Genomic DNA, 12939 nt, shown 5'->3' on the forward strand with positions numbered 1-12939 from the left:
CAACTAGCTGGGGTTTCAGCCATGTAGCCTTCAAATTAGTGTTCCCCAAACAACATCAGCGTGTGAAATGAGTAATGTAGCAGAAAACTTTAAAAAGGAATCCCAGCACCCCACCTGGGCCAGTCAGAACACATAGTCCTGTTTACATTACCTTGCTACATCCCCTTTGGAAAAGGACACCCCCCACCTCAAAAGCGGATGGAGCCTCCTCACAGCTGCAGGACTGTCAACATCCCAGACTGGAGTGTATTCCACCCTGAGGACATGAAGGAGGACAGCAGAGGTGACCTCATCACATCCACCGGCCAACGCCAGTCACATGTTGGCATGATGCGAGCCGTGTGCTCAACATGTCCGTGCACGAGCACACTGCTGAGACACATCATCCATAGACTCTCCCACACTAGCACTTCCCATCCAGGACTAGCAGGTCAACAGAGGATGCCATAGCCACAGTCCTTCACACCACCCTGACCCTCCTACGCCAGGCTTCTATTCAGCATCCAATGCCATCATCCCCAACAAAAGCCAACAAGGTGGGCCTGCCACGTTCAAGGACTTCCTCAGTCACCATCCAGAGACCCAAGTGGGGCCTCACCTCTCCTCAGCACTCAGCATCAACACCGGCTTTGCACCCTGTACACCAGATTCACCGTGCACAGAGTGCCCCCCACACCAAACTTCCAACCAGTCAGCTAGTAAAACATAAACGACATGGATGTCATGCCAACACGGAAGCAGCAAACACATCATACTTTATACTGAGAATACAGCGGCCAATTCAGAGGTCACTGTACACAATATATACATGTGTTGTATGATCAATGTGTTCTATGAAAGCACTATTGCTAGCTTATGTTAGCCAGAGGTCACTGTATACAATATATACATGTGTTGTATGATCAATGTGTTCTATGAAAGCACTATTGCTAGCATATGTTAGCCAGAGGTCACTGTATACAATACATACATGTGTTGTATGATCAATGTGTTCTATGAAAGCACTATTGCTAGCATATGTTAGCCAGAGGTCTCTGTATACAATATATACATGTGTTGTATGATCAATGTGTTCTATGAAACGTTTGTCCGTTGAAACAATGAGCAATCGTAAACGGAGCCATGTGTGAATTGTCAGTAAAGTTTTCATTCTTAATGGAGTTCATTTCAAAAGACTCTTTTACATATTTTATGATTTTGTCCTGTTTTGTGTTCTATATTAGCTTGGCTAGATCACCCTGCTACCTCATTATACTTCAGGCTTTACAATAAATACATTACATTCTTGTATTCATATTCATAATTCATTTCATGAATAAGTGATTTCAGTGTCTTGTATTTTCTATGCTACGATATGAAATACACAACTTCTTTAAATTTACCACACGTTAGGTGAATTTACACAAAGTATCACCGATACCAGCCTGAATTTGACTCCGTATCGGAGTGGAAACTAAATCAGCGGTTCCACGCAGGCGTGTGTTAAGTGAAAGAACAAAGAGCTGCTCGCACACACTGATCTGTATTATATATCTGGATAGCCCATTGGTCAATGACTTGTGAAGCCACACGGCCGCCATATTGCTACTCACAAGAAACACTTGTCGGACTTATGTGAGAACTTGTGAGTTGTTAAGTGTGTTGCTAGTTTGTTAGCCACTCACACTAAATGCAAGGTTAGTCTTCAGACTAACCTCTCACAACAGGTGTGCTTGAGCTTAGTCATAAGGACTCTATGATCGTTTTTAAACATTCTGTTGATATCATACCATACCTGAGTCATAAGGCTTTACATGAGGGGCTCTGGGGGCTATGTAAACAAACAACCACCACTAGACTACTAAATCATTTGTGATTACTTGCAAATATAAAAAAATACATTTTTTATGGGGAACTTCAAATGAACCCCCATATGGAGACAATGTTTATATATTATTACATATTATATTAAATATTATTCCTGTGGTTTTTGTTCAAATATATTTCTATATCAGAAAAGAGCTTATTTCTATTTCATAACACAAACAAAAAAATCTGCACTGTCTACTAAGATGGCCTCTGTGGCTTCAGAGGCAACAGAACATCTATATTTGACATTAAAAAGCGGGGAGATTCAACCTTGGTCCCTTAAAAACCATTTGATACGTTATTCTCTATCTTTTGGCTATATTAAATGTACTTTTTCCCTTCCAATTCTCATTGCCTTTGGGACAAAATGCTACTGTGCACCCTGGCTCAGCACTCCCCTATAGCAATGATAGTTTTACTCCTCTAGAAAGAGATTTTCATTTGAACTGCATATCCCATCCCTTTTTTCCACTAAAATCCATGGTCATGATCCTTTACTTTTTATTCTTACTTTCCCTTCTACAGGACAGCGGGAGCACTGTGAGGGTCATGTTTTTTGACTTCTCCAGTGCCTTCAACACCATCCAGCCGTCACTACTCAGAGTGAAGATGGAGAGTGTGGGAGTAGACCAACACCTGACTGCATGGGTTATAGACTACCTCACCAACAGACCACAGTATGTGAGGCTCCGTCACTGTGTGTCTGACATGGTACTCTGCAGCACAGGTGCCCCTCAGGGTACGGTGCTCTCCCCTTTCCTCTTCACCCTCTACACCTAGGACTTCACACACAACTCCACACAGTGTCACATCCAGAAGTTCTCCGAAGACACAGCCATTGTTGGTTGTGTTTCAGAGGGGAATGATCTGGAATACAGGACATCATCAGGGACTTTGTCAGCTGGAGTGAGCTTAACCAGCTGCAACTCAACACCAGCAAGACAAAGGAGATGATCATTAACTTCCAGAGGAAAACATCTCACTTCACACCGGTGAACATCCAGGGAGCGGACATAGAGTTAGTAGACAGCTACAAATTCCTGGGTGTTCACCTTAACAACAAGCTGGACTGGTCCGTCAACACCCACGCCCTCTACAAAAAGGGCCAGAGTCGCCTTCACCTGCTGAGGAGACTGAGGTCCTTTGGTGTGTGCAGGACTCTTTTACGGACCTTTTATGACTCTGTGGTGGCCTCAGCCATCTTCTATGCTGTGGGCTGCTGGAGAGGGGGCAGCACGGACAGGGACAGGAGCAGGATCAATAGCCTGATCAGGAGAGCGAGCTCTGTCCTGGACGGTCCTCTGGACTCCGTGGAGGAAGTGGGGGAGAGAAGGATGTTGGCTAAGCTGACATCCATCATGGACAACACCTCTCACCCGCTACATGACACTGTGGGTTCCCTTAGCAGCTCCTTCAGCAGCAGACTGTTACACCCACGGTGTAAGAAGGAGAGGTTCCGCAGGTCCTTCATACCGACCGCTGTCAGGCTCTGCAACACCTGCACCACCTGAACCATGTTGTAGTCACGATGCTTTACTTTACGGTTCTCTTTACATGTCTTGATTGCTTGCTGCTGTAACAAGTAAATTTCCCCGCTGTGGGATGAATAAAGTACATACAATACAATTTCATACAATTCACTATGAACTCGTCTGTACAACATATGAATCATAAAAGAGACAAGTTTTAAAATCATTTCACATTTTGATGATTATTTTGTTTGTGTTATGAAATAGAAATAGGCTCTTTTCTGATATAGAAATATATTTGTACAAAAACCACAAGAATAATATGTGATATAATATGTAATAATATATAAACATTGTCTCCATATGGGGCATAATTTGAAATTCGGGTAAACAAATACAAAAAAAAAAAGGTATTTTTTTATATTTGCAAGCAACCTCAAATGATTTAGTAGTCTAGTGGTGGTTGTTTGTTTACATATCCCCCACGGCCCCCCATGTAAAGCCCTTATGACTCAGGTATGGTATGATATCCACAGAATGTTTAAAAATGATCATAGAGTCCTTATGACTAAGCTCAAGCACACCTGTTGTGCGAGGTTAGTGTGAAGACTAACCTTGCATTTAGTGTGAGTGGCTAACAAACTAGCAACACACTTAACAACTCACAAGTTCTCACATAAGTCATTGTCCGACAAGTGTTTCGTTGGAGTGCAATATAGCAGCCATGTGGCTTCACAAGTCATTGACTAATGGGACATCCAGATACAGTCAAACTTGTCTATAGCGGCCACTAGAGGGAGTTTGCAAAAGTGGCCGCTTTTGACAGGTTGGCATCCAGTTTGAATGTTGACCAGTAGAGGGAAAAAAAAGAAAAAAAAGGGAAAATAATAATGTTGACCAGTAGAGGGCACTGCGGACTGCGGATAAAAGTTGTACAGCACTACTAGGCTTGTTATTATCAAGGTTCATGGTTTTAATTCATCCTGAACATGCATATGAGTCAAACAGTAGCACATCACATAGTACAATTCACAATTTTACATGTCCAAAAAGGAGTAGGAAGAAGCAAAGCTTATTTAATCCTACCCCTCATCAGTTTCACATCAGTTGCAATACATTTATTCACCTCTTGTTCTTCCAAGTGTACTTTGTAGGTCTACATGACAATGTAGTGCAATCATAGCCAAGGTTTTTACTTACTAAAAGGAAGCTAGAGGCTTAATAATAACTGATAGAATATATCCACCACCCACAGAACAAAGCTGTGCTAGTAATGTCTTACGCTTGTTTTTAATATTTTACTTTTTATACGGCAGAGTGTCATTACAGCTTTAGTTCATCAGGAAGTGACGGGAAGTGACAGTGGGCGTCCCGAGCAGGAGAGCTAGGCTCAGTGCTAGCTGTGAGTTTGGAGAGAGTTGGGAAGTGTGTTTATGTTGGCGTGGATGTAAAGTCCTGCAGTGTTCTCCGCTGTTAATAAAGCCATTAAAGTGCATCGGCGACGTGAGTCTCTCCTTTCCCACAACAAGCGGCATTACAGTATTGACCAGTGCACACCAGGAAATAAACGGTGTCATTTCTTACAGGCATTGGCTGGACAGCTATGTAGTGGGGCTTGTTTAACCTTTGCCTTGTGGGCAAGCAGGAAGGAGAGACAATGCTGAGAGATGTGTGTGTGTTCTGAGCTGCTGTCTGGTGGCCGCGTTCAAGAAATAAAGTTGGCAGAAGCAACAGGAGAAGTTTCCTTCTTTGCTTCGGAGCTGAATAACACTGACAAGTTAACAGACTAGTAGCGAACGGAAAAGAAGACGGCTTTGTTTGTGTCGAATACAGAAGATGAGGACTTTGATGGATTTGTGGATGAGGATTGATCAAAAATAACGTGAGTACATTCTAAAATACTTCAATTAAGTACAACCCAACTCAGTTTTGCTCCCGCTGCCGCATGCATGCTAGCGTATGTTTTTTTTTTATTGTAGCGTCGCTGGGAGCAGGTCCTGTTCCCAGCCTACTTTGCGGTAATGTTTTGGTGCAAATGCTCTTAAAGTTACATGTTTGACCAGGAAATAGCAAGCTCAAAAGAAGACGGCTTTTTTATGTGGAACAACTGACAGTTTGTGTGGATCTTGTGAATGATTGTGACTGAGCTAGGACTCAGTAATTAAAGTCTACACACGACGGCTTCATTGATTGAAAAACTAAACTTTTTCGTGCATGAAGCTTCTACTTGAGTCGGTAATTTGGCCGCTATATGCAGTCAGATATTGACCAAGGGAGACAAAATGGGTGGCCGCTGGCCGCGTTGGACAGGTGACTGCTATACACAGGGTCTATAACATGTAAATTTGCTGGGGGGGATTTTTCAGTGGCTGCTATAGGCAGGTGGCCGTTCTATAAAGGTGGCCGCTAAGACAGGTTTGACTGTATATTAGTACAGATCATGTGTGCCAATGTAGTCTGCTACGTACGAGGTGCGAGTGCTAAGATGGCCTCTCATGCATGCACTGTGGCGTCAGCGGCTTGCACGGGCGCGAGCGAGGTGTGATCCAGATTTTTTTTCGTACAGATCAGTGCTCGCACACCTCCCCCGTTTAGCACCCTGTCACTATGGAAACACGACTAGTTCTGCACGTGTACAAAATGTACGTCACTTCCTCCACTCGCCGAGTTTTACCACAGAGCCGATGAGACGTCACGTGCTGAGATATTATCTATTTATCAACATAAATGGGCAATAGCCATACTTTTAGAGCTTATGTCACATACTGCACATTTGAGCACGTGGCAGCATGAAGCCCAACGCACGCACGCAAACACCAGCATGCCGAGTTGTGTCCCTCTGTGGAACATTAGCATTTATGACACACGACGTGCACAAGCTTGGTGACTAATTAACAATATGCACCACATCCATTTGGATAACAAATATCACCTTCTTTGTCATGGACCTATTTACTACGGTTATCGGTTATCCTTGGTCCACTGCAGTTTTGCAGAAACAATGGATAATCCTACCAGTTGTAGTACCATGCACCGGTCAGCAGAGGGCTTGTTGCTCCTGAACTGGTCCTGGCGCATGCGCAGTTCATAGGTTCCGTGGGTGGCTCGCCATCTTTATCTCAAGCACATGTGCTCCTGCACATGTTCTCTTATGTCGATCTATCGCGATAGTTCTTCAACCCAATCTAATTGGCCTATCATAAACAACATGAAATATGCATAAATATATCAAATAAACCAGTGGGTAGTGTTACAATAAAGAACACGTCACTTTCGTCTCTTAATTAGTGCTCGTTAACAAGTGCTGTCGCCGAAATGAGGGAAGGAACAATACACTTGCAACAGTATAGTATGTTAACTATTGAAAATACACCATAACTTCACCACAAAACATAACCACTATATTATCTCACATCACTTTCAAACAAAATAAAATACATTTCTTTCACTCACCAAGTCCCGTTCAGAAAATAAAACATCTCCAAAACAGGAACACGGTGGGAAATCAAAAATACCTTCTTTGCACTTTCTTCAGACAACAAAAATAGTATTTAGACACGTTTTCATATTTTTCTGGAAAGTTTCCTGCTCTTCTCCTTCTGCTGCGCACTATGTGCTGACTGCGGAATGTTCTCCCTCCTCTGCACAGGAAATGGAGCTAGTCACATGGGTTACGTAGCAACGTACCCTTTCAAAATAAAAGTCCCATTTCCGTAATTCAAACGTAAATTACAATAACCAATGAATTTACATTCTTTTCATATTTTAACAGGTTTTAAACAACATAGATTATTACACATATTTACAGATTATATAACCATATTGTCTCATATTGTTTCTTCATACAAAGTATTTATTGCTCTTTTTATTAACAGGCTTTTACTTTTGAGCATCCAGTTAACCTGGGTTACACCTGGTTTTTGTACCATTTTGTGTTTTGGAGTAAACTGTTGTGATGCAGAAATGTTGTGTCTTCCTCTGCATCCTGGAATCCTGCTAACGGCCACGTGCCAGCCTGTGACATGATCAGTGATTCCTTGAGTTAGGGCGCCTCGTGTCATGGAGAATATTTTTGGTAACTCAGCTGAGGTCCAGGGGCCGGAGTGTGCTATCACTGGTCCCCAAGAGTCGCACATATCAACTGTGAATTCACACAAAGACAGACGCTTTCTTTTTTGTCCAAAATTCTACCTGAGAGTGTTCTTACTTCCTGCCACATAGTACACGCTATCTGGCTGGAGCCCCCCTCACCCGAGTCCTGCTGACAGGCCTTCCATTATTGTATTTCAGACAGGAAGCGTTTCCCACGCACCCAGCAATGAGTCTGCCTTTAGATCCTCCCATGGTGCTGTGTGTACTTCCTTCTCAGGACCCTCCTTTTGGTATCAGCAACCTGCAACCAAGCATTGTAATGCATCATAATATGTGCCAGAGCTCATTTTCTCCAGGGCCCCCGTGGGCCTCCATGGACCGGCAGTACGTCCAGGAACCCCGTTTTGGCTGTTTACAGCACACCTAGCAGCCACAAGGGCTAATGGAAGTGTGCACACCCAAGTCACGTTTGAGTCCTGCATCATTTTTACCATTTTATTTTGGAGGTTTAGATTCATCCTTTGACCTTTGCCCTGTGATTGAGGATGGTATACTGAGCCTACGGCCTTTTGTGCTGTTTGCAAATACATTTTAGAAATGTGTACCGTTGTCAGATCAAACTAGTCTTGGAAACCCAGGCGTTGGAATGCAATGGTTTATCATCCTCTTTCCTGCACGGGTACACTTGCTTTCAACTTTTCCTCACTTGTGTCTGCCATGTGAGGATGGTACCAGTGTAACAGCTCACATCATTTGTTGTTTACCTACATGTCCCGGTCCGTGTTCCTTCACCAGAACAACTGAGCCAGCTGAGACAGGACGCCCATCCCCCGAAAGCCAAGCCCCAGCCTCCTTTTCGTTACAGTTCTTTGCTAACCACAAAGTTTCCTCCTCCGGTGTTGTTCCTGATCTTCTCTAAGTACGTCAGATGTGAATCTTGGCAACATACCTTCACTTTCTGAGACACTCACGTGTAACGCTGGGTTATAACCTGCCGCTTCCTTTGCTGCACAGCTGTTGGCTTTAGAAGTGTGTCCTGGAAGCTGAAAGTGTCCTGTTGATGCTTCACTGGGTTTCCTGTTGCGGTCTTGTAACCTGCCTGACTGCCTGCCACTGGACCAGCTCATCATGTACCACACTCCACACTCAAGCCAAGTTTGTTACATGTTAACCCTTTTCCCTTCTGCGACCTCTAACGCTCTGATCACGCCCCTTAACTGGGCTGGCCGTACATCTGCTCATCCATCACCTTCTGTGTGCACACTTGTGGGACCCCCTCCTGCTTCATGTTGGGTGCAGTGAGAATGTCCTCCAAGCGTGTCTGAGGCAAGGACGTGAGTGTGAAGGCTGCTGAGGTGATGTAGGCCGTGACACTGCGGTGAGGACTGTCAGTGAGGGTCACATGACCTTGTGCATGTTGGGTGACGTAGCTCCATGAAGTTGAGTTGAGCGCTGATGTACATGAAGATTTTACGCACACCTCCATCCCCTTGTGAATAAAACACCACTCACGTCCTCCAGTGTTGTTTTTCAGCAACATCCAAAAAGAAGGGGGTGGAGTAGTTGGCCGCCAAAGAACGAGCCTCTTTCGGGTGTCCGCTCCAGTACAGCAAACAAGTTGCGCATCCCCTGACAAACACTGCTTCAGGGCGGAGTTAAAAATGCAGAGTGACAAAGTAAAGCCTTGTGGCAGACGTGTGTAGCGCCATTTCCTGCCCCTAAACCTGAAGAACAAAATGTCAGGTGTTCAGCCAGCAGGAGGCAAAACAATGCATTGGAAAGGTCAATGAAGGTGAAATGCGTGGGTGTCTGATCAAGAGCCGATAACGCAGAGAAAGGGTTTGGGACCGCAGTGGTGGGTGTGGTAGTTAGTGCGTTAACGGTGCAAAGGTCAGAGCCCCCCTTTGGCACCAGCAGGATCGGGGTGTTCCAAGGAGGGCAGGAGGGTTCCAGCGCACCGGACTCAATCAAGCCCTCTATCGAGGCTGACAGACCGTCCTCCGCCTTCAGAGAGCACCGCTACTGCGGACGCCAAATGGGAGCCTAGGTGGAAATGTCAAAGGTCATGGGTTTGGAAAATACCATCCCACGTTTGTGGGACCATGTGCCCATCATGTGTGTGGTCGAGCATCTAACATTGATTGACCGTCGGGATGGTCAGTTCTTTCCCTACCATGGTCTCATGTGATGTCCACAACAGCATGATTGACAGCTGACTCACCAATCCGGGAGAGAAGGAGACGCACGGAATTGTTGTGGATTCCCGGTCGGTCAACACGACATGAGAAGCCACACCAGTTGTGGAAGAAAAAGACGCATGATGGAGCAGCAGTCCCCCTGCCTGTCAAAATACACGTCACCTTTGCTGTCATAACGTACATCATGGATGATAAGGGTGCAGGCTTCTAAGCCATGGAGACCACTTATGGAAGAGGGAGAGAATGCCAGGCTCATCAGGCGTCTCCGGGGTCAAGGCTGCCCAATAAATGTCTCCACACTTGGAATGTTGTCTGGTCCCACTCCAGCCCCACCCTCATAGCCCTACCATGTCCTCGCCAACGCTTAGCAACTCCCTGAGGGGCTTGAATCCCATCAATGGGTCCCCGAGCGGGTTATTCAGGTGGTAGAAGAACCCAATCAGACTTCTGGGGTGACGTCAGTTGTTTGGACGTCATTTGTTTGTCAGCCTTGGTGGCCTTTGAGTTGTCTCGCTTTGCTCCCTGCACCTGCAAACGCAACAATTCAGATTTGAGTAAAGCTTCCTTTTTCTCTGGGACGTGCAACAACGGGCCGGCATTCTAGAAATGCCAGACAGCAAACCAGTTCCAGACGGACTAATGCACAATTTGGGTCAAGTATTGCATAGCATGTATCCACCCTGCACACTCTCTATGCTCCCCCTGAAACTGGTGTGGAATCTTGTCAGGTGTGTTCAGTGGACTGAAATAGCTGGTGCTGATCCAAACTCGGCAGAGATGATGCGTCATCTCTTCCGACAAGCGGTGTTGGAGGGAACACCTGACCCGGTTTTGGTGTCAATGAAGAACGCCCTGGAGAAAACCTTTTTTGCATCATTTACTTCGACACAATGAAGAACATGACAGATGTGGTTGGTGAGTAGCGCACTCTTCTGGTGAATGTATGTAATAGCAACTCATCTGCACTTGGGATGCGTAGAGCTCCACATCACGGCTTGTGACTGCCTTTGGGCGGGGCGGTCATGTCAGCAGCCCCCACCGCTGCCACATTAGAAAGCTCCAACGACGGGAGAAAAAGTCGCTTTTGAGTAAATATGTCGACAAGGGGGGTTGGAATGCCGCCAGACCTAGCGACAAGTTGGCAACACTGTCTGCTACTACCGTAGAGGAAGCACCGCCTCAAGTGGCTCCTCTCACCGCTGCTGCCACCCGGCGACCAAAACCAGTAATGCAACTCTGCATTTCCAGATGGCTCAGGACGAATGAAGGCATTCATACGAAAAACACAATGCAGGGGATACGAAAATAGTTGTAACAATACTTGTCCCCAATATTGGACAGGGTGCCGCATAGGTTCCCATATTACAAAAAGTAATACTGTAGTCTTGTAATATTGTAGTCATTTCTGTGTGGAGTTTGCATGTTCTCCCCGTGTGTGTGTGTGGGGGGGGGGGGGTTTCTGGGTACTCCGGTTTCCTCCCACATTCCAAAAACATGCATGTTAGCTTCATTGAAGACTCTACATTGTCTATAGGTATGAATGTGAGTGTTTGTCTATATGTGCCCTGCCATTGGCTGGACACCAGTCCAGGGTGTAAGCCAGCTGGGATAGGCTCCAGCATGCCCCTGTGACTATTGTAGTCATTATTACAGTATATACTTTTTAAACTGGACCTCTGTTGAAACTTTGTGCATTTTAAATAATACAGGGTGATTCAATAAGAACCATCATGCAATATTTCAAAAAGGAAAAGCAATAGAAGAGTCCATCTTGGACACACATGTTGTACGTACCTTCAAGTTTTTATTTCATGTCTTACAAGTGCTTAGTGTGGCCACCACCGGCAGCACGGACAACATCAAGCCCACATGAGAAGAAAAAGTCACACACGGTGAGGTGCAGGGATCTAGCCGGCCAAGCGCAGAGAGTGAGGTTGAACCCCAGGATGCCAGTGGGGCGGTGCCCCATCTTGTTGAAAAATGAATTCATTCCAATCTGCTCGCAGTAAAGTTTTGGAGCATTTTGAGATACATCTGTCCTGAAACGGAGTTTCCTTCAAAGAAAAACCACCACAGCTGTGATGTTCACACCCAGTCGAACTTGGAGAACTCCCCAATTAAATGACCACTGATTCAGTCCATTGCAATGCTTTTAAACTTAATAAATGCGTCATTATTTTGACGTATTCTTTTTGAATCACCCTGTATGTCACACATCCAAACACAGCTTAGTAGTCTAACGGAGACCTGGTTAAACTCAGCAGAATACGTTAGCTTAAATCTGGGGTGCTCATTACGTGGATAGCAAGCTACCGGTAGATCGCCAAGGTAGTTTGGGTCGATGGCGTGGGTCAAACCCAAAGCCCATGTGGCAACTGGCCCGCTGGTCTGTATGTCCAACAGAGGGTGTCCTATCACATAAACAGGAAAGTCTGGCAAATGAATACAAAAGACCAGCTGGAAGAGTTGACACGTGTGTAGCACAATTTGATTTTACTAGCAAGTTATTAAAAAGACAGTTATTACACCAAAGTCATTGAAGAGGCTGCTGGCAACACTTGTAAACTGTGGCAACGCCTCAATAAACTCACTCACTCACTCACTCAAGCAAGCAAACACACCCGAAAATAAACTACCTCAAAGTGTGTCATGAAGTTATTGATAGTCCTGAGTCTACTGCAAACGGTTCAAATATGTTTTATTGATTGTGTACCAGAATTAGCGAGTCATTTGAAATCTACTGTGTCATCTCCTGATGAATTGGACCATGATCGCACACATCTCTGGTGATGAAGTTCAGAAAGAGATTGGCAACATGAGGAACTCCATGGCTCAGGACTTACTGAACTTTAATGCTGCATTCATTAGGAAATATCTCAGCTGTCTGTTGGAACCCATGACTTACTTAGTAAACATGTCAATACCAACTAAAACCTTCCCAGAGAGCTGGAAAACTGCAATAATGATCCCAGTGCATAAATCAGGAGACAGAGATTTAGCAGGCCCATGCTATTCTCCCCAGGGTCTGGTCCTGGCCCTCCGTTGTTCACAATGTACATGAAAGACCTACCAAGCTGCTGTCCAGATGTCAACTGTCCATGTCCATGTCCTCTAAAACAGTGGTCCCCAACCTTTTTGCTGAAGGCTTTTACCCACAGGCCATCAGGCTTCTCAACGAAGCACTCACACACGCACACAACACACACACACACACACACACACTCATAACACTGAACATTTTATAGTTGCTCTTAATTTATTGGTATTTATGTTTCTTATGTTCTTATTCATTTTCTTGTGTTTTCTTTCTTTTCTTGGGAGAATGAACAGAA

General features: G+C 45.0%; 1 protein-coding gene across 1 annotated transcript in view; it reads right to left on the reverse strand.

The window, feature by feature from the left end:
* LOC129195078 (protein psiL-like) overlaps window positions 1-8480 on the reverse strand; it is a 73113-nt gene extending 64633 nt beyond the window's left edge. Inside the window, exons 1-3 of the mRNA XM_054800797.1 lie at window positions 7569-8480; window positions 6771-7458; window positions 6333-6511 (exon numbers count right to left, since the gene is read on the reverse strand). The gene's annotated coding sequence lies outside the window, so the exon portion shown is untranslated. The remainder of the gene's footprint in view (window positions 1-6332; window positions 6512-6770; window positions 7459-7568) is intronic.
* Between the last annotated feature and the right edge of the window lie 4459 nt (window positions 8481-12939).

This window comes from Dunckerocampus dactyliophorus, chromosome 15 (assembly GCF_027744805.1).
Source record: "Dunckerocampus dactyliophorus isolate RoL2022-P2 chromosome 15, RoL_Ddac_1.1, whole genome shotgun sequence".
Taxonomy (NCBI): domain Eukaryota; kingdom Metazoa; phylum Chordata; class Actinopteri; order Syngnathiformes; family Syngnathidae; genus Dunckerocampus; species Dunckerocampus dactyliophorus.